Consider the following 21,656-nt stretch of genomic DNA (forward strand, 5'->3'; position numbering starts at 1 on the left):
TCCAAAAGTCCGCCACATATTGGCTACATGCCATTGTTCGTGGGCCAATGTGCATAAACACATGGGCAAAGCCCACACACGAGACCGGATTCCATTGGAGAGAACACTGCTGGGGCATCAGATAATAAAACCACAGGCACCTCAGGGGGAAGGGAAGGGGGGGCACCTCAGCCACATGAGTCCACGACGCCAGATCCACGAGGGGCCTCCATGCCCACTGTCCCATCCTGGGGAGTGCAAAGCCACAGTCTCTCAAGTCTCTACAGTGGGTGGATTGCCCACTGTACCATCCTGGGGAGTGCAAAGCCACAGTCTCTCAAGTCTCTACAGTGGGTGGATTGCCCACTGTACCATCCTGGGGAGTGCAAAGCCACAGTCCATTAGGTGGATTACAGACTCCACTGGTTATGGAGGAGGCATGGTGCCCAGAGTGCTTCGTGAAGCCCTGCCCGACACAGATCCGGCCCTGCCAATGGGCCAGCGGTGCTTGAGATGAAGGGCCCAGCGGAGCGGTGATTGACAGGAAGGGCCCAGCGGAGCGGTGCTAGAGATGAAGGGCCCAGCGGAGCGGTGCTTGACAGGAAGGGCCCAGCGGAGCGGTGCTTGACAGGAAGGGCCCAGCGAAGCGGTGCTTGACAGGAAGGGCCCAGCGGAGCGGTGCTTGAGATGAAGGGCCCAGCGGAGCGGTGCTTGAGATGAAGGGCCCAGCGGAGCGGTGCTTAACAGGAAGGGCCCAGCGGAGCGGAGAGTCAAGTGTGCTGTCCTTGGGTGCAGGTGCTTGTGCTGGAGGCTGTGGTGAGGTGGATGGCTGTTGGGTGGGTGGCTGCCGGCGTTTGTGTGGCTTGGAAGAGGGAGTGACAGACACACTGGGAGAGGACACAGGGGACGTGTAAATGGCAGTGGGGGTGGTGACTGCACGTGTGCGGACTGTTCTGGTGGGTGTGCTGGTGATGGACGTACTGGCTGATGGTGGTGTGCATGCAGGTGTGAGTGGAGACATCACAGGGAGGGAGGAGGGAGACGAGAAGGAGGGGGACACAGAGGAGGCAGTGGCTGTTGGCATGTCTGCATGTGGATGTTGCTTGGGTGAGTGCTTGTGTGATCTGTGGTGCTTATGTCTGGATGAGCTGCCCTTGGGTGTTGAGGTGTGTGCAGGCTGGTCTGTAGGTGTGTCTGGGATAGGCAGAGGAACAGGGGAGTGGGACTGGGTTGAGGAAGTTGGAGGGGGGAGGCTAGAGACAGGGACAATTGCTGCCGTCAGTGCTAAGGCCAGAGCGTTGAACGATCGCTGATGGGCAGCCTGACCCGAATGAATTCCCTCCAGGTATGCATTGCTCCGATGCACCTCCCTTTCTGCCCCCTGGATGGCATTCAAAAGGGTAGACTGCCCAACAATGAGCGTCTGGAGGAGGTCAATGATCTCCGCACTGAGGGCAGCAGGGGTAACTGGGGCAGGACCTGAGGTGCCAGGGGTGAAGGAGATGGCCGGCTTCCTGCCCGAGCGGGCACGGGGCGGAAGCTGAGGGGCTGCTGGGAGGGCAGAGCTGGTGCGCTGGGTGGTGGCTGTACCTGTTGTTGCGGTGGGCACGGATGTTGCCGCCACCACAAGGGAGCTCCCTTCTGAGGACGTGACGGTGTCGCTGACGTCTCCACGGGTCCCTGTTGTGGAGCCCCCCTCGCCCTCCATCTCACTGGTTAACTCCGAGTCGGTTGCAGGGCCCTCCGGGGCCATGTGAGATGCAGCTCCCTCGTGCGCCGATGCCACTTCTTCTCCGCCTGATGATGCTAATGCACACATGAACAGGAAAACCAAAAAAAAGGGGGGGGGAAGAAAGAAAGACATGTTGAGTGCATGCATTGGCGGCACCGTTGGCGGAGAGGACAGACACAGAAGCCCCCTGCACTACGCCAATTATAGTGACTTGGCCTACAAGTCTATGGATGACAAATGCACACATAGGTGAGCCCGGGCCATGGATAGCTGTACTTAGCACCCTACAGAGGTGGGGGGTGGGGGCACAGGGCCATGTCTAAAGGAGGGGCCTAGCCTACAGAAACCGCCCTGGCCTAGAGATAGCCACAGCCCTCCTCCCCCACCCAGACGCCTCCACTGTGCGCTAATATAGCGGAATGTGCTGATACTCACCCCCTTGTGTCTGCTGTGATGTCCTCACGCGCCCATCCAAATCGGGGTAGGCCACTGCCAGGATCCGGGACATCAGGGGGGTCATTTGACGACTGGCACCCCTCCTACGTTGGGAGGCCATCCCCAGCAGAGCCTTGGCGGTCTTTCTGCTCCCGCGGCGGATGTCCTCCCACCTCTTGCGGCAGTGGGTGCCCCGTCTGTTGTGGACCCCCAGGGCCAGGACTTCGTTGGCGATGGCATGCCAAATGTCGATCTTCTGATGGGCGCTGACCTATGTGACATGTACAGGGTTGAAAAATAAATATCATCACTTTTCTGCATGGTCGATGTGCGCGGCCCCCCCTCCCCAACCTTGCCATGTGGCACATGCTCTCATCTGTCGTGCGTTGCACTCCTCATTCGCTCCCCTCCCCACAATCTTACATCCACCCCACTCAACACAGGCATAGCCCATACTACGTGCTCCCAGTGTACTTACCTGTTGGTCTGGAAGACCGTAGAGTAGCGCATACTGGGGGAGGACCCCATCAACAAGTTTATCCAATTCCTCAGATGTGAAGGCAGGGGCCCTTTCCCCAGTCGCAGCAGCCATTGTCTCTTCCAGACCGAGTTCACATCAGCACTTGCAGTATAGGTCCTCTCCTGTGGATGATCAGGTCTCGAGTGATTAAGCAAGTAGAAAATGGCGGTCACGCCCGCGGCGGTGCGTACTGCGGCGGTGCGTACCGCGACCGCCGGCGCACATCGTCATTGGCTCCTGAGACCCATAGGGTTCAATGTTAACCAATGCTGCTTTGCGCCGCGGTCTTCGACCGCCTACCGCCACGGTGTGCCACGCCAGCGCATTGACCTCACAGCCCATTGTCACACTTCACAGGTCAGGCAGCCGCCATTTCAAGGGCCCACATGGCTTAATTTCTACTGCGTCACACAGGCCTAGGCGTTGCATTGCCACTCATACAAGCCATTCAATGCATAGCGAATCGTGCTCTGTGCAAGCTGTGGTTACGTACCTGTGGGTTGCTTGACTCTGTGCTCCATGTTGTCCTTCCTAGGCACCGTCCGCTGGGACTTGCGAGGAGATGGAGGAATGTTCCCGTGTACAGACCGCTGGTGGACCTGTCGACAATGGAAGAAAGACATGTCATACTTACATACAGACTTGACCGAGCCACTATACAGGAACTGTGTGCCCAGCTGGAGCCACACCTGATGTCCCCCATTCGCCAACCCACAGGGATTCCCCCTCTGGTGCAGGTTCTGTCAGTACTCCATTTTTTGGCAAGTGGATCATTCCAAACAACAGTGGCCATATCATCAGGGATGTCTCAGCCTATGTTTTCTAAGGTTTTGTCCAGAGTGTTGTCTGCCCTGATGAAATACATGCAGAGCTACATTGTTTTCCCTGAGGTGGCCGATTTGGCTACAGTGAAGGGTGATTTCTATGCCCTTGGACATATCCCCAACATCATTGGTGCCATTGATGGGACCCATGTGGCCTTGGTTCCCCCCAGTGGAAGTGAGCAGGTGTACAGGAACAGAAAAAGTTATCATTCTATGAATGTCCAGGTGGTCTGTTTGGCTGACCAGTACATCTCCCATGTAAATGCCAAGTTCCCTGGGTCAGTGCATGACACGTACATCATGCGAAATAGCAGCATCCCTTATGTGATGGAACAGCTACAGAGACACCGTGGGCCATATTTATACTTTTTGACGCAAAACTGCGCTAACGCAGTTTTGCGTCAAAAAAATTAGCGCCGGCTAACGCCATTCTGAAGCACCATGTGGGCGCCGTATTTAATCAATGACGTTAGCCGGCGTTAGCCGGCGGCGCTGCCTGGTGTGCGTGGAAAAAAACGACGTACACCAGGCAGCGCCGGCGTAGGGGGATATGGGGCTTGGGCGTCACGAAATGGGGCAAGTCAGGTTGAGGCAATATTTTCGCCTCAACCCGATTTGCGCCTTTTTTTTCACTCCCAACCCCCATAGAAATGACTCCTGTCTTAGCAAAGACAGGAGTCATGCCCCCTTGCCCAATGGCCATGCCCAGGGGACTTCTGTCCCCTGGGCATGGTCATTGGGCATAGTGGCATGTAGGGGGGCACAAATCAGGCCCCCCTATGCCACAAAAAAAAATAAAAAAAACACTTACTTGAACTTACCTTAATGTCCCTGGGATGGGTCCCTCCAGCCCTGGGTGTCCTCCTGGGGTGGGCAAGGGTGACAGGGGGTGTCCCTGGGGGCATGGGAGGGCACCTCTGGGCTCCTTCTGAGCCCACAGGTCCCTTAACGCCTGCCTTTTGCAGGCGCAAAAAAACGGCGCAAAAGCGGCCGTACGTCATTTTTTTTGACCCGCCCACTCCCGGGCGTGAATTTTGCCAGGGAGTATAAATCCGACGCACATGCCTCGGAGTCGATTTTTTAGACGGGAACGCCTACCTTGCATATAATTAACGCAAAGTAGGTGTCCACGCTAAAAAATGATGCTAACTCCATGGACTTTGGCGCTAGACGTGTCTAACGCCAAAGTATAAATATGGAGTTAGTTTTGCGTCGAAATTGCGTCAAAAAAACCGACGCAATTCCGGCGCAAACGGAGTATAAATATGCCCCGTGTGTGGCTAATAGGTGACTCTGGTTACCCCAACCTGTCGTGGCTACTTACCCCAGTGAGGAATCCCAGGACAAGGGCAGAGGAACGCTACAATGAGGCCCATGGGCGAACTAGGAGGATTATAGAAAGAACCTTCTGCCTCCTGAAGGCCAGGTTTAGGTGCCTGCATATGACAGGGGGATCCCTAATGTACTCACCAAAGAAGGTGTGCCATATCATCGTGGCCTGCTGTATGCTTCACAACCTATCTTTGCGACGCCAGGTGCCTTTCCTGCAGGAGGATGGTCCAGATGGTGGTGTTGTAGCAGCTGTGGAGCCTGTGGAGAGTGAAGAGGAGGAGGACGACGGGGACGACACAGACAACAGGGACACAGTGATACAACAGTATTTTCAGTAGCACACAGGTACGAATCAACCACGCCATTTAACATTTACTTAAAGTCTCCTGCCTCTCTACTGTCTGAGTTCCCCCCAGTTCCTGTTAACTGAGTTGTGACTTTCCCTTCCGTTTTCAGAGCTGTGGGCCCCACTGCGTGACCTCTGCTTTGTTTGCCCATGGACTACAGCTGTGTGACAGTGGTATGTTGTCATCACAATGTAACTGAACATTTTGGCACCGTTATGTCTAAAACATTTGTTAAAAATTCAAGCAGACTCCAGATTTTTTTAGTGCAAGAAGTGATTTAATTAAAGTGCTAAATTTAAGGAACATGATTGTAAAACGGGGATGGGTGATGGTGGAGTAATGTCCATGGCAGAGTCCAGTTCTCAGTCGCACAGGTGCATTGTCCATATGCCTGTGGAAGGATGGAGCAGGGGCAGTTCAAGGTTGGACAGGGTGACAATGTGGGACAGTGGGATGAGATCAGGGGGTATCGTTTGCTGGCGGGGGTCTTGGCATCCTACTCTGTCTTCTTGTGAGATCTCAGGTTCCGCTTGCGGGGCGGTTCTTCTTCTGCAGGAGGTGGGGTTCTGGTGGTCTGTCGTTGTGTGGGGGCCCCCTGTCCACTAGCGCCGGTGGAGGTGGTAGGCTGTTCCTGGTCCAGGCTAGTGACAGGGGCCCTTTGTGGTGCCACATGGTCCCGCAATGTGGTGACTATCTGGTTGAGGGCCACTACGATGGTCCCCATTGCGGAACTAATGTTCCTCAGTTCCTCTCTGAACCCCATGTACTGTTCCTCCTGCAGTACCTGGATCTCCTGGAACCTGGCCAGTACCGTAGCCATCGTCTCCTGGGAGCGGTGGTATGCTCCCATGATGGAGGAGAGGGCCTCTTGGAGAGTCGGTTCCCTGGGCCTGTCCCCCCCCTGTCGCACAGCAGCCCTCCCAGCTCCCCTGTCTCCTGGGCCTCTGTCCCCTGGACGGTGTGCCCACTACCACTGCCCCCAGGTCCCTGTTGTTGTTGGGGTGGTGGGTCAACCTGGTTGCCCTGTAGTGGTGGACACACCGCTGATTGACGTGTCTTGGGGACAGAGGCATGGGCCCGCTGGGTGGGAGCTGTGCTGGTGTTCCCAGAGGGGGTTAGGTCTGGTGTAGCCTGTGGCTGTCTGTGGGGAACCAACTGTCCCGAGGTCCCCGATGGGCCGGGCTGGTCATCAGGGTCCAGGGAGACAGAGCTGCTGTCGTCACTGGGGGCCTCTTCTGGGGGTGGGATGGACATCTCTGGACCCTCCGTGGCGGTGTGGTGGCGTTCGGGTCCTGCAGGGGTATAAGAGTATGGTTATTGCTTCTGTGTGTGGCATTTCGTGTAATGGGTGGGTGGCCGTGTCCCCCAGTGCTGGCATTCCCTTGTGGGGGCTTTTGGGACGGTGGCTTGTGGGGGTGATGGGTGTGTGCAGTGGGCATGCTTTGGGGATGGGTGTCCATGCTTTGGGGGCGCACGCAGGGCTAGGTTTTGGGATGGGTGGGATGTGATGGTGAGCAATTTGCAAGGAGTTGGTGTGATGGGGGTGGGGGTGAGGGTGGGGGTATGATTTGGCATGCAGGTGGGGTGGGGGGAATGGAGTAGTGAAGATTTGACTTACCAGAGTCCATTCCTCCGCCTACTCCTGCGAGGCCCTTAGGATGCAGGATGTGCAAGACTTCCTCCTCCCATGCTGTGAATTCTGGGGGAGTAGGTGGGGGTCCGCCGCCAGTCTTCTGCACCGCAATGTTGAGCCTTGATACCATGGAACGCACCTTCCCCCGTAGGTCATCCCACCGCTTCCTGATGTCGTCCCGATTGCGTGGATGCTGTCCCACTGCGTTGACCCTGTCCACTATTCTGCTCCATAGCTCCATCTTCCTGGCAATGGTGGTGTGCTGCACCTGTGCCCCGAAGAGCTGGGGCTCTACATGAACTATTTCCTTCACCATGACCATGAGTTCTGCGTCAGAGAACCTGGGGTGTCTTTGGGGTGCCATGGGGTGGTGTGGATGAGGTGAGGGGTGGTGTATGTGTTGTAGAGTGTGGTGAGTGTGGTGGTGTATGGTGTTTTGTGCGTGGAAATTGTGTGGGTGATGTTGTGATTTGCCTCTGTGTGATGGTCTACTCTATGCTGTGCTCTCTCTCTCTGTCCTTCACTCGCAATTGTGGTCGTAAGGGTTTGTGGGTGATGTGGGTGTGTGTTTTATATTTAATTGGGTGTGTGGGAGTGGTGTGTGTATGTGTCTCAGGTGTGTGTATTTTGAATTATCCAATGTGGTTGTGTTTTGTAAAGGTGTGTGTATTTTGACCGCGGCGGTGTGTACCGCCAATGGAATACCGCGGTTGAAAGACCGCTGCAGGGATTTGTGGGTCGGAATGGTATGGGCGTATTTCTGTTGGCGTGACGGTGGAGGTTTGGTCATCGCCAGTTTCCCGCTGGCCTTTGGTGTGGCGGACTTTTGTGGATGTCGGGTTTTTGGCGGTTTGCCAGTTGCGGGTCAGAATGACCGTGGCGGTTTACCGCGGCCGCGGCGGTGTCATGGCGGCCTTCTGGCCGGCGGTAAGCGACTTTTACCGCCGAGGTCAGAATGACCCCCTAAAACTTGTAGCTCACTACACAATGCATGGGAGATACACACTGAACTGCAGTTTGGAAACTAAACCATAGATATCAGGTCAATGAGCCAAACACAAGTTGTCAAGTCAAACAACCAAATGTAGAATTAACCTCACAAAAGCCCAGGATCTCACACAATTCCACAAACACATATGAGTCACAGATGACACAAGATATCAGCTGCCATGCTACATGACATTTCTGGTGCAAGCAACAACAAAATACTTACTCCTATTTTCTTTTTCAGCTGATCAGGGTTACAGGATCCAGCCATCGATCATGACCCCATTCCCCAACCCAAGCACAGCAGCAGAGCGTGCCTATAAAGAGGCACATTGGAGGACATGCACCATTGTTGAACGGACCTTTGGCATCCTGAAGTCTAGATTCAGGGCAGCCTCCTATATTCCCCAGAAATGGTCTGCAAAATCTTATTGACTTGTGCCATCCTGCACAACATTTGTGTTAGGAGGAACATCCCCCTACATGAACCCAAATAAGAACTGCCTGAGGAGGAGGAGGAGGAGGCAGATGGTACCAGGGAAATGAGGGGGAACATCCAAACACAGCTGCCGGAATGCATCGCAGACAGGCGATAGTTCAAAACCTTTTTCAACAATAGTCACTATAAACACATTGTCACAATATGAAATTAAACACCTCACTTTATCACTCAATCCTGCTCTGGGTACTTATTTATGCATCACATGTTCTTTAGGAATGTGAGTATTACCTCAGGGAGTATCTCACAAAGACAAATCTCACTACTCCTGATGCCACATCAAGTGATACGTATGATTATAGAGCAAACATCACACACAGTTTGCAAAAAACACCATCTTTTCTATTTCACATATGAAGGGCAAAATCATAGGACCACAGCATGTGACAGACACCCACGTTGCCATCATGGTCTACTGTAGCACATGACACACAACTATGACATCTTCAATCATCTTCAATCATAAGGTAAATAAGCACATCATACATGAGGCAGTGGATGTGAAATATCATTGGTAACAGGAATGCATGAACAGACCCCTGACATTAGTCAGTGTGACGTTTGCTATCTCTGCAAGGAGCTTGTGTGTCAAGAGGTGCATCAATCCTGAACATGGATAGCATGAGTGTCCCAGGTATGACAAGCAATGGTCACAACACATGCCCAGTGCAGTCCATCCCTGGTAATATGTCCTGCCACTGCCATGTGTTAAGTCTCTCCCCTCCCTTTTCTAGGGGGCGCTGTAAATGGACTATCTGTACCTTAGGATTCATCATCAACACTCCTCCAGACTCCCATTCTGATTCCTGTTTGCTTCCCTTTTCTATATGGCATGCCATAAAGGAAATACATTAGCCTGCATGGACTTCAGGCCCCATAATGCACTGCCTGGTAGTCGGTAAGACCTGTAAACGTCTGTCCATAGCTTCCCATGGGAAAAGTCCAGTAGTCCCCTTATACTGGATTCTCTCCTTCAGGACTTGTGAGAGACTGAAGCTGTACACACCTGTGAGCTCTCTCATGTAGCCCAGCCATGTGACTCTGCCCTGGCCTTGCTGCTGCCTGGAACTGCTTAGAAGCTGCTTTTCCCTGAAGCTCCTCGTTGTGCATCGGAGTACAATTAATTTGTGTGCCAGAGCCCTTGTTGGATTGTGTTACAGTCCTGATTACGCCATAAACTGTTCTCTGTTTCCACCGTGTTGTTCCTGCTTGTTCCAGTCAGACTCTGCTCCCTGTTATTCAGACTTGTTCATGTTGGTTCCTGACAGAGCCTGCTTCCTGTTAGCTAGACCTGTTCCAGTGTTTGCGTCAACCAGAGCCTGTTCCATGTGTCTGCATTTGCCTCCTAGTTGGTTCCCTTGCCCTCTGTTTCCTCTTTGGGGGTTGTGTCAGGTAAGTTTACTATCAGTCCTCAACTGTATTGAATTGTTTAATTTTTGTATTTGTACTGGCACATGGTTTCCAGGAGGCTAATCCAGCCCCCATCCTTTGTCTAGTTTTGCATGTATTCATTAGTGCCTAACAGTGACAGTGTACATTGGCTGTATTCCTGGATTTGTTACTGTGTATTCCAGCCCAACAAATAAGGACTAGTCTTCTGTATATAAGGACAATCCATGTTTGTGCCCTGAAGGTCCAGACACAGATTCACTTCTGCCACCACCTTTCGATGGGTCTTGTGTGGTGACTAGCTGTGAGATTAATCTTCACAGAGGCAAAGATGTTACCTGTTGCTGTGGGAAGTTCTGAGCCCTACACTGTGTACAAATGTAATGATGAGCCCTGTATGTTTGTCCATTACTAATCTGTTACATATTTGTCCACACTATGGTTGCTCTTTCTTCAATCTTCTTTATTATCTGCCGTACCATAGATTCCCTATCCCCTTGTATGCCTTTAGCTGATCTTTGGCTTTGGACAAATCTGCTTTGATAGATACTCTGTGAACTCAAGGGTTGCGCCAACTGACTCCTGACTAGACCTGCACTAAACCGTAATACCATGGAGCCCAATACTGACACAGGGTACACATGCCCACACACTTGAACTGGACACTTTTGTGCAATGCACTTCTGAAAATATGTGTACACATGCAGCCAGGGCTGCTGGTCCACTACAGCCACAGGAGGAACATAGGGAATTTACAATAGTCAAACTGAAGTGTACATATACATTTTATGATTGGAATTAAGGCTCTGTGTTGCAAAAACTGTTCCTACTAAACATGTTCAAATGCCTGACTTATGGGTAGTTTACACACAAGTCACCATGAGTTCCTAGCGAACAATTAATGGCATGTGAGGGGTAACATATCTGACATATCCCTCATCAGCGATCCTCGATCTTCCCTGTGAATTGTTTGTCGTGGGAAATGTAATGTCCCGAAAGTCAAACAACTACACACAGCAAATGAGTCAACACATATTACAAACACATATCATGACTGTTGTATCTCATTGATTGCCATCTGATGTTGATACCCATTTGTAGCACATTCACATATGAACATTACGCCAAATGCATTGCATGCCCTTCCATCAGAAGCACACATGTAGTTGTAACAGTCAATTCACACACAAAACACACAGGCTATGATTTATACTTTTGTAACACAGCCTTGCTGTCATTTATTGACGCAAAATCAGCGCAAACCTACAAATTCCATTTAAATTTCCTAACTTTGTGCTGATTTTGCATCAGAAAAAAAAGGAAATCCTGCGCAAAGATAGTAGCCCATACCATCCGATCTTCGTCTAGATACTGGCTGCATGCATGTTAAATAATGAAAAATCACGCAAACACAGTTTGAGTCAGAAATTTTGAATCAAATGCATAGAAAAAACAGGCAAAAGCATACTAAACATCAATGGGTCCCTAGTGTTAATTCCATCGGCACACCCCACCCATGCGGATATTCATAAAAATAGTAGTTTGCCGGTAATGCATGGGATTTTGCCGCACATGTAGGTTATGCGTTGAAAATATTCATGAAACTACGTATGTGTAAAAAACAAAAATACACGCAAGATGGAAAACAGGGCGCAAAAAGGGACAGAAAGTGATGTAATAGGAAATCCTGTTTACAGACATGGTACAGTGGGTGTACTTTCACTTTCACTTTGCAGTCTGTGATTTTTCCTGACTGTGTGGCTATGTGTCGGTGTTGCTCTCTTGTGGATTGTGTATACTGTCTCTTGTGTGGTCTATCTTTTGTCTTTTGGTGTATCCTTATTGTATTTTGTACCTGTGTAAGTGTTTTTGTGTCTTTTATTGTTGTCTGAATTGTATTTGTACTGTTGAGTGTCTGTTTGTGGGTTAGATTAGTTGGGGTAGTTGGGGTCTGTCATTTGGGCTTGTAAGTTTCCTTTTTCTACTTTCTTGTCCTTTATTTTTTATTTTTTAGTTAATATACTGTACTGTACCATGTCAGGAAGGGCGAGGCTGGGGCTCATGGGTGAGGAGGGGCTTGGAGCATTTGTGTGGCTGGTCTGCCACTTCCTTCCAATTATGCTGGAGGCAGAGGGCCGTGTGATACAGGCAAGACTGCTGCGTTGGGCGAATGTACTCTTCCACCTTAAACGAGTCTTCAACACCTCCTGGAACGAGCACAAGCTGAAGCATCACTGGGCTGACCTGGTGGCCCGAGAACAGGACCTGCGGGAACACCTGGGTGTGGTGATCGGTGGCCCTGTTGGTGAGTATCACATTGACAAATGTGGAAAGTAGAATGCTGTGAGTGACATTAGCAGATGTCTTGACGTGCTGCATGCAATGTTTGTGGCCATGTGGAATGCAAGTCGAACAAACTTTTAGTGTACCATTACTGAGATGTATTACACATGTTTATACATGTCAACAATGCAGTCCAGAGTTTAGTTGAGCAAAATAAAAAGATGATGGACGGAGTGCTGAACAATGCAAACACTCACCCCCAGTCACAGATCTGGGTTTAATCCATCGTTCTTTTGCTCACCATGCCACCCCAGTTTGGACCCAGCCATATCAAATCAAGCATCCTGGGACCGGTTTCAGGGTTTCACCCTTCATCAGCCAGGCTAGCTTGAATCCAGTGGCACAGTAAGCAAGGGACCCACGTCTGGGCATACCCCCAAACTAGTCCCAGGATGCTTGTTTCCAGTCCAGGGAAGACCTGGCCTAGCAGTTCGGGCTGGACTGTTCCCATGAGGAACAAGGTCAAGACTGATTTGCATATGGCTGGGTCCAAACTGGAATGGCATGGGCAGCAAAAAAATGATGGATTTAGGCCCAGATCACTGTACTGTGGGTGAATGTTTGACAATGTTCAGCATTCCGTCCAGCACTTGTTGTTTTTGCAGAGTTTAGTTGAGCCATGTCCGACTATTATTCTTGGCCATATGTAGCAAGCTACTTATAACTTTCACAAACTGCTTAGTTTACAGAATTTTTGTGTTTACGTCCGGACAAACGTTCATTCAAATGCACAAACCAAAGTTTGCCAGTCTGCTATCACATTGTGCAATCACAAAACAGAGTCATCTAGTGGTATTTAGGAATAGACATTCCTATCCTATCATTGAGTCACAGGCGGCAAAAAAAACAAATTCTGAGCATGAAGTTGTGCCATGTTCCAAAAATTGATTTCAGTAATAAAATAGGTGTTTAAAACACTTTCTGTTCACACCTGCTGAAATAAGGCTGCAATTAAATGAATATTAACATCCCAATATGAAAGCAGTCACAGACATGGTGGTCTGCTGAGCCCAACTGGCCAACGTCCCTGTGAGTGCCGCCATTCCCAAGGGGTTTGCAAAATGAGACCTACCTCATCATTATTCAAGAGGTAGGTCATGTGCTACCACATTTTTGAATTGTAAACAGTGTCATTTTGAGTGTTCTACCTCTGATCATCCAACTTGCTAATTGCTAGTTGCTAAGTCTCGCAATATGTGAATCACAAAATCTGATATAGGTACATATGGCCCTGAGTGACACATTTCAGGTGCAATGATTACACCTGTGCCCATGCATTCTGTCAACAGTGATCATCTAAGACATTGTCAACATACAATATTTCTCATTTTTGGGACGGCAAAGTGGGCAATCCATGTTTAGCCCTACATTGTCATCATCACACACAAATGATCCCTGCCATCATGTTGGCACTGGGGGAATATACGGCTTAGTGGACACTGCCAATGGGGAATTTGTTACCTACATACAACTGTGCCACATCTGGTATGGATCAGTGAGTGCACGATAATTGCTGACAGAAAATTGACCCACATGTCCATCACACAGCTAAACCTTGTCCCTTGATGCACAGGCCACAATACCTGAGTCACTTGTATTGCAGTGCACCAGGGAAGTGCCATTGCAATTGTCAACAAATTACAAATCATGACATGGAGTACCATCTGAAATGGATTAGCCACAAAACATTTTAGTCAGGTTTAGCACTACATGATTGTTAAAACCAGTGCATGTGTGCATATGTGTGTCTATCACTCATTGGAGGGCCAGTGTCAATGCAAGTTTGCAGTGGTATGTCAACATGCCTGATTTGCAGCTCAATCATATAAAATGTCACACACTTTGATATGTTGTTCCAACGTTTGTACAGTGATCAGACATTGAGCATATATCTCCTTTCCATGTCTTACAGGTGGACCGGCCCCCTATGATATCGGGGAAGTGGCTCGATTCGAGTACCCAGGCATATCCAGTAAGTGTGAAAACGTCTGTCCTGTGTTGTGATTGCAGCTGTTGTGTTATTGACTCTTGTGTGTTGGACTGATTGCAAAATATGATGAGCTGGCACGTGATCTGATATATGACTTGACTGGAGGTTGACATAGTGTTCCATGCAAGGGTTAGACATCCACCGGCAGAGAGTTAGATCTTGGGAGTCTTGTGCTGAGCAAAAGGCAGCAGCAGGTGAACAAGGTGATTGGTAGCCATATGTAGGCCCGCATTTGATTTGGAGGTGGTAAAGTGTCAGAATATTGACAACAAGTCATACTCTAATTTACACTAGACAGTGATGCATCAGTTTTCCACACAAAAGTGCACATCCCTGCATTGTAATGTACATGTAGGACTGTATGGGTGACTGTTCCCCAGCATCAAGGCCCAAATCTTGTACTCCATTACGTGGTACTTATGTGGTATGGTATAGGCATGCATACAGGTCAAGGCCAGATGTGTGCTTGCATTAATGTGGGTGATTTTGGAAATGTGTTGGCAGATCAGATGTTGATGGTTGTCCACAAATTGAAACATGAATGTAGATGTGATTGACCAATAGATACCTCAGTCCTGGTTGGAAGGCCTCCTAAATCCCTAGATCCATGTACAGATAGACATGGCTTCGTGATTGTCCTTGATGGTTGTGATGATGTATTGCATGCCCATCAACCCCTGAAGCACAGGGGTAGGGGGAGAACATATATGTAGGTTGGTGTGATGGTCACAGTGTAGATGACAGACATCTAATTCAAGCATGCATGTGATGCAAACAACACTGACCTCTTATGATTAGCAACTGCATAGCATCCTGCCAATTACATATACAAATCACAGGTCTTGTGTGCCTCGAAGTTGATCCAGATGATAGGGATTAGTTGGCCTGGCTCATGTTAAGTACTTGCTGCATTAGCATTGTGACACATTGCACTACATAAATGCACAGATCACTTTATTTGGTACACACCTTGTTGTGCTTTGCTGTGCTGTTAAATTAAATATTTGATGGGTAGGCTGCGTTGCCATGTCAATTCTCAGGGACAATGTATCATCTGTACTGTGATTTGAACTGCATGGGCAATTTGAGGGGGAGTGTTAGATTATCATCTGTACATGCATCACACAATGATGACACTAATGTTTGCCTGTCTCTTAAAAAAAAATATATACATCTATATATATATATATATATACATCTATATGTATACAAAATTCACACCTATGGGTTTAAATTGTTCTCCCATGTGATGTTATTGGCCAAACACTCTTACACAGCTATTCCTGCTGTATGTTGTGGGTGTGGCATGTATGTTTTGAGTCAAATGTCACATACAAAATGATTGTCTTATAGGGGATGTGGCCAGTATTAAGTTTAGTCTTGTAGATACCTTGGGCCTGTCATATACTATTTTTGCACAGCATTTGCCTCTTTTTTTTAACCCAACAGCAGCACAAACCTACACATGACAATGATATTTTTTAAGTTTGTGCTGCTTTTACTTCAGATATGAGCCACAGGCAGCATCGATGATTTAAAAATCAAGACCCTTGTGCACGAATATCTGCCCACATAATTTCTGCGCTCTTGTATTGACACTCTGTGACCATTGACACGCCACATGCATCACAAATCTCCAGAAAAGTAAATGTGTCACATTACACAGAGACAAAGTGGGTGTGTAGGTGCTGTTCATTTTAAAGTACTGTAGTGCAATATTTACGTTGTTCAGGTATGTGAGTCCATTAGTTTGAAGCATTCTATTGTGATGCAACACAAGTGAAAGTTTGAGGGACATGTCATTGAACATGCTGATGTAGTGTAGCCTTTTTTAATATAGCTTCATGCACGTTAGTCTAACATACTAGGCCGCTGTGCACTTTGCCCTAGATACATTTTATTCAGTCTTGCACTGTTATTTTACAATAACCAGTTTTACGGTCTTGTTTTTATTTCCTTCTATCACACTGTTTAGCTTAGTTCAGCACCCTGTTCTCAAATAATGCATTCTTGATCGCCCAGTGCTTCCATCAAGGCTACAGTCTGGTACATTGCCGGTAAACATTGTAGAAGTTTAGTCTCCAGTACTCATAGAAAATACACATCCTTACGTAGGGACATTTTCTTAGAACATCTGCGTGTAAGTTATAAAAACACTTCTTAGTCCTAGTATAGGTCAGAGGGAGATTCCGGCCAAGAACCTACAACTAGATGCTGACTGCCCCGTTGCAGATGCTGATGCAGATTACAGGCCTTTGCTCAGGTATGAGGGTTGATGTCTTCCCGGGGGTGCCTGAAAAGCAGGTTTAGAGCTTCACATGCTGTGCTCGAAATACAACTTAGAGAGACTATAATCTAGCGGCACTATGATAGCTTTATTCTTGTGCTTCACTCTCATCGTTACAATTTTAATCCTACTGTGTTGTGTAGTTCTGGTTATTGTAGCTCACGCTTTGCTATCTAAAATGCAGTTGTTTTATTAAACCAATCTATAAAACTCAAACTGCCTGTGTCATTTATATATGAGACCACACTGTATGTGAGAGAACCGGTTGTGACCTGAGTGACCACGACTTCCCTGAGAAGTGATAAGATGTCATGCGCTCGGCTGCCCAATTGTCTCTCCCATTTGGGAGAGATGAGGCACTGCTAGTTAGCCGGAGCAAAACCCGGATTTAGAGTGACAAGGGTCCTTCACCGTAGGTCTCACTTAGTCCCCCACACCGTGAACGATCTTGACGATCAAAATCCAAAAGTCTCATTAGGATAATGAGAGCCTACGCAACACTGAGAAGGAGTGTCATTCAGTGCAGAGGAACATTAATTGCCAATTGGGTAGTGAGAGACAATTTCAGTCCATAGTGGTAAGGTTAACAGCGTGTCAGAGAAGAGTGCATGTCACCAACTGTAGCAAGACTGGCATGTTGTCAAGCACAGGACAAAGGAAAATCAGTGCCCATTTGGTATGAGCTGGTGCTGCCGGGTACTCCTACAGGTGAAGGTGATCTGTTCTACATCTTCATCCTCTGATGTGTGTGTTGTCTCCTCTGCCTTTGAAGGTGGTGATGGGTTTGAGGGGGCAACACACACTTCAGTGGTTGGAGAAGTGGACTCCGAATTCCTGGCAGCTGCCAACTGTGGAACTATACAGGGAATAACTGCAGCAAGGAGGAGCTGCTGGTTATTGAGTATGGCAGCAACATCCCTGTGGTAGGCAGCCATGTCTGCCCTGAGGGAGTCCAGCTTGTAGTCATGCATGCAGCTGAAAGATTGGGAGGCCAGGTGTTGTGGCAACTCCCTCACTGCAGTGGTGAGGTCCCTCACACACTGTTGGATTCCTTGCAGTAGTGAGTTTTGGACTTGCATGGCTGCTGAATGTTCTGCGGATGTCATCATGCACATGTGCATCCCCTCAAGGTTGGATGCCATAGCTTGCATCCCCACCCGCACATCCTTGGCCAGCTCCCACTGTACTCCCACAACTGTCCTCTCAAAGGTGGTCCCAGTGTCATCAGAGTCCTCAGGTGTGTTGGAGTTGGCAGATCGTACTATTGGGGTGGTGGGTGGGTCGACTGGGATGGCTGCTACATGTGTGCTCCTACTTGTGACTGGAGGTGGTGTCTGGAGGGTTCCTAGGACATTTTGGAGGGTTTCCTGGCTGATTGTTGTCAGCTCGTCACCCATGTCTTCAGGGTAGTCCAGGACAGGCAGATCCACAGGAGAGCCATCATCCTCTGCAATGAGATATTGTACAATTAGTGTGCCTTTGTTGTGGCAGTTGTAATGTAATGCCACTGACTTCCTATTGGTGGAACATTATAATCTGGGTTCCCATTCATTGTTCCTGTCATTAATGTTTGCATTCTCTTAGGCCTATGCCCCACCTGCATGTCACATGTAGTGTGGGCAGTTTGGGGAATTGTCTGCGTCACATCCTCTAGGTGTAGGTTCTGTCCAAATTGTGGCTTGCCACATTCTTGTCCTAATCAACCCTCACTCTGCTTCCATTAGCATGGTGAGGCCTTGCAATGCTTGTTAGTGTGATGATGCAACATGCACCACACATAATAATATGGCCCTGATCCAGTCTATCCTTTTTCACATACACCTATACAGTGCTGAGACGTGGCACCATACCATGTATTGCATTGGCATGACAAGATACAGGTGTCAGCATTAGTAGTTTCTCATGTTGAGAAACTGTGACACAGGCACATGGGTAGACCCTGGAATGTGCAGCATGGGTATGAGATTACTGCTGTGTACTTCATAATGTAAGTGACTGTGCCTGATGTTTATTGAGTCTATTGACATGAGCAGTTGACAGGAGTTCCGCTTGGATAGTGATTAAAGGAGATTGATCACGTAGTCATACTGAACCCTCATTTAGTTTGAGCCATGGGCACATAACTTCCATTTCCTAATTGACCAGCACACACAGAACAGGTAGTAGTGGCAAGTGTTGTCAATGGTAAATGCCGATTGAGCCAATGGCCTGAGACTGGCATTGTCCTCTAGTTTACATTCTGACAATACCAGCTGTCCTGTGACAGCAGCCCAGTTTTATGTTCTACCCTACCCTCCTGGTCCGCTACAGCATTTCCAGCAGCCTTGGCATGGCGGTGTACCCCCATGCAAAGGTTGTTGTTGTTGTGCTGTGCCCCTGGATGCCCCTGCACACCCCATGCACCCGTGCCTTGCCCCTTTGCCCTTTCCACTGCCTGATTTCCAGGGCTGACATGCATTGTGTAGTAGGTATGTACCTCCCCCTTTTTGCACGTGCCATTAAGGCATTTCTGTCCCCCATGCAACTTACCCAGCATTAATGTTGTTTCCTGGAAGTCTGCGCTGTCTTGTCCTGCGATTTCTGTGATGATCTCCTCGGGGATGATGGCTGCAACCATCTCCTCCATCTCGTCCTGGGCCTCCTGCGGTGCTGGTCTCCCACCTCCGGTCTGCAGTGCTGCCTTCCTGTATCTTGCCATTTTCTCCTTTGTCCTGTGCTTGCAGTCATGCCAGCATTTCTTACACTCGGTGACAGTTCTCCTGACCTCTGCCACACTGTTAATCTTGTCCACAATGTGTTGCCAAATTGCCTCTCTCCTTCCAACCGGCAATTTAGAGGTGATAAATAATTGATGCTGGTGCTCCGCCAACTCTATGACCAGTATTTCATGCCCCTCTGCACTGAAGCGGCAGTTCCTCTTCTTGTCTCTCCCCTGGGTCTTGTCTGTTTCCTCCTGGCTAGTTCCTGGTAGATTGCGGTCTCCCTGGGGTCTCTCCTGGCTTTTGGGATCCATTTCGGGGCTCCTTAGCACTGTTTGCTGCGTTTGCATCGCTTTTTGACACTATTGCAGTGAAAAATGGTGCATGTCCATTTTGCAATGCTTTCCATTTCATTTTTCCTGTGTTAACGTCATTTTGCCTTACGACAAGGTGCAATGGCTAGCGTAAAAAAAATGACTCTATCCTCTTTTTGGTGCCATGTGCATCAAAGTATAACTTTGATGCATGGATGGTGCTAAGAAATGGCGTTAGCCCGCGTTAAAATTTTGACGCAAAACTGCGTTAGCGCAGTTTTGCGTCAAAAAGTATAAATCTGACCCTGTGTTATTGCAGGAGAGCAATATTATTGGTCAGGGAGTCAAACTTGGCCTCAAAGGCCAAGGAGGGAATTTGCTGCCTCACTGAGAATCATGTCCCACTTTGTCCATTTTATTTGGAGATGTCTCTATTCCTTGAGAGGGGGGACGACTACAACTGAATCAATGGCATGGCTTTCAAACGAGCCCAAAGAGGTTGAAGCTTGTGATGATTGATCCTCGGTTCTGAGAGGCTTATTTGCACAGGTCCTGCAGCCATCTTTTTGTATGCGCATTAGTCAGTAGAAGGTCAAGATGAGGCCAGAGGGTGTACTGGGGATCTCTAGTTATCTAATTCAAGAGTCATTACCAAAAGGTATGGCATGGGGCAGGAGAAGAGATTATCAGCATAGGTGAAAATTAGTCACCTCCCGGGGGGAACCAGTCTCCCTCAGCCCAGGCAAGCCTAAGGAGGAGGTAAAGCGAGAGTAGCTGGACCCAGAGGGAAGCAGACATGTGCTGTGTCCTCTGTGGTGTGGTGCACACCTGGTTCCAGTCAGCTTATAGCTCCGTCACACAGGGGAGAAGGTGCTGGAGTTGAGCCTGTAGTCCAAGTGACAGTATCTCAGCACTCAGAAAAGCAAAAACTGAGCAGGGTCTCTGAGTTCAGCTGCACAGTGGCTGTAATGTTGGGTGGTCAGGCCACACACCCGGCTCCTCACAAACATAATATCATTGCTTACAATCTTGTGACAGTCTGTCACTTCAGGACGGATAGTGATCATGACCCTTTTTGTGCCTGCTTTAATGTTTCAGTTTCAAATGCCATTTTATATCCCAGACAGTTACAAATGCTGGAAATAGGCAGCACACATCAAGATAAGGAGTGTTGGTCATATTATGAACTAGAATTAACACAAAGTTAAGTAGCAAGAGATGTGGTCACAATCCCTGGTTTGACAAAGCGTGCAGTTCTGTAAAGAAACTCCAGTTTGTACGAGTGAGGACAAAATTGAGATCTGTCTCTATTCCTTGGTCTTAGAACCGTATACATGTTAATGATTAACCAACAAAAAAGAAAACCTGACATACAAAACTCACATAGGGCCAGATGTATCATCACGGCCCTTTGCGAGTCGGAAATAGCGATTTTTAAGAAATCGCTATTTCCGACTCGCAAAGTGCCATGTATCACATTTGCGATTCGGTAATAGCGATTTCTTAAAAATCGCAAATGCTATTACCAAATCGCAAATTGCAATACCGGCCCCATTCGCAGCTATGGGCCTGTTGGCCCATATCTGCAAATTTTTTGCATTTCCAGAATTGCGATTTCTGACCAGAAATCGCAATTTTGGAAATGTAAAAGCCCAGGGTGCTGGGGGCCTGAGGCCCCCTCTGCTGCACCCCAAAAATGTTTTGGGGGACATGTAAGGTGCACACATGCTAAAAGGGCATGTGTGCTTTACATGTTCAATTTAAAAATGCATGTTAAATGCATTTTTAAATTTTGCACCAGGTTACCACCTGGTTTCTTTTCATGGTATTTTGCATGTGCAAAATGCCATTCTGCGAAAAATCGCAATTTGTGATTTTTTGCAGCATCTCCTTGCGATGTGGATTTTGTGAATCGCAAATTGCGATTTGCAAAACCAGGTTGCAACGTAAGAAATCGCAATTTTTGCGATGTCTTATTTGTGGTCTGCGAATGCCTTTCATGCATCGCAGACCACTTTTTTGCACTCGCAAACGGACGAATTTTACGATTCGCACCGTTTGCGAGTGCAAACATTTTTCATACATCTGGCCCTTAGTGCTGCCTGGAAAGTAGAAAATATTTTCCTTTGAAAACTGTTTTGAGTGGAGTTTGCAAGTCCCAAAATGATTCACTTACTCTCAAGACTTCAACCTGCTTAACATGCTAACACAACCTGTAGTTTCAGGAATGCCATGTGGTTACTATTTAAAAACTTACTAAAAGAAGGGTGCCCCCTCAGCATTTAATAAAACAGCCCACCCACAGGATGCAAAGCAACTTCCCCAGATAGAATACTATTTTAAATA

This window comes from Pleurodeles waltl, chromosome 5 (genome assembly GCF_031143425.1).
Source record: "Pleurodeles waltl isolate 20211129_DDA chromosome 5, aPleWal1.hap1.20221129, whole genome shotgun sequence".
NCBI lineage: Eukaryota > Metazoa > Chordata > Amphibia > Caudata > Salamandridae > Pleurodeles > Pleurodeles waltl.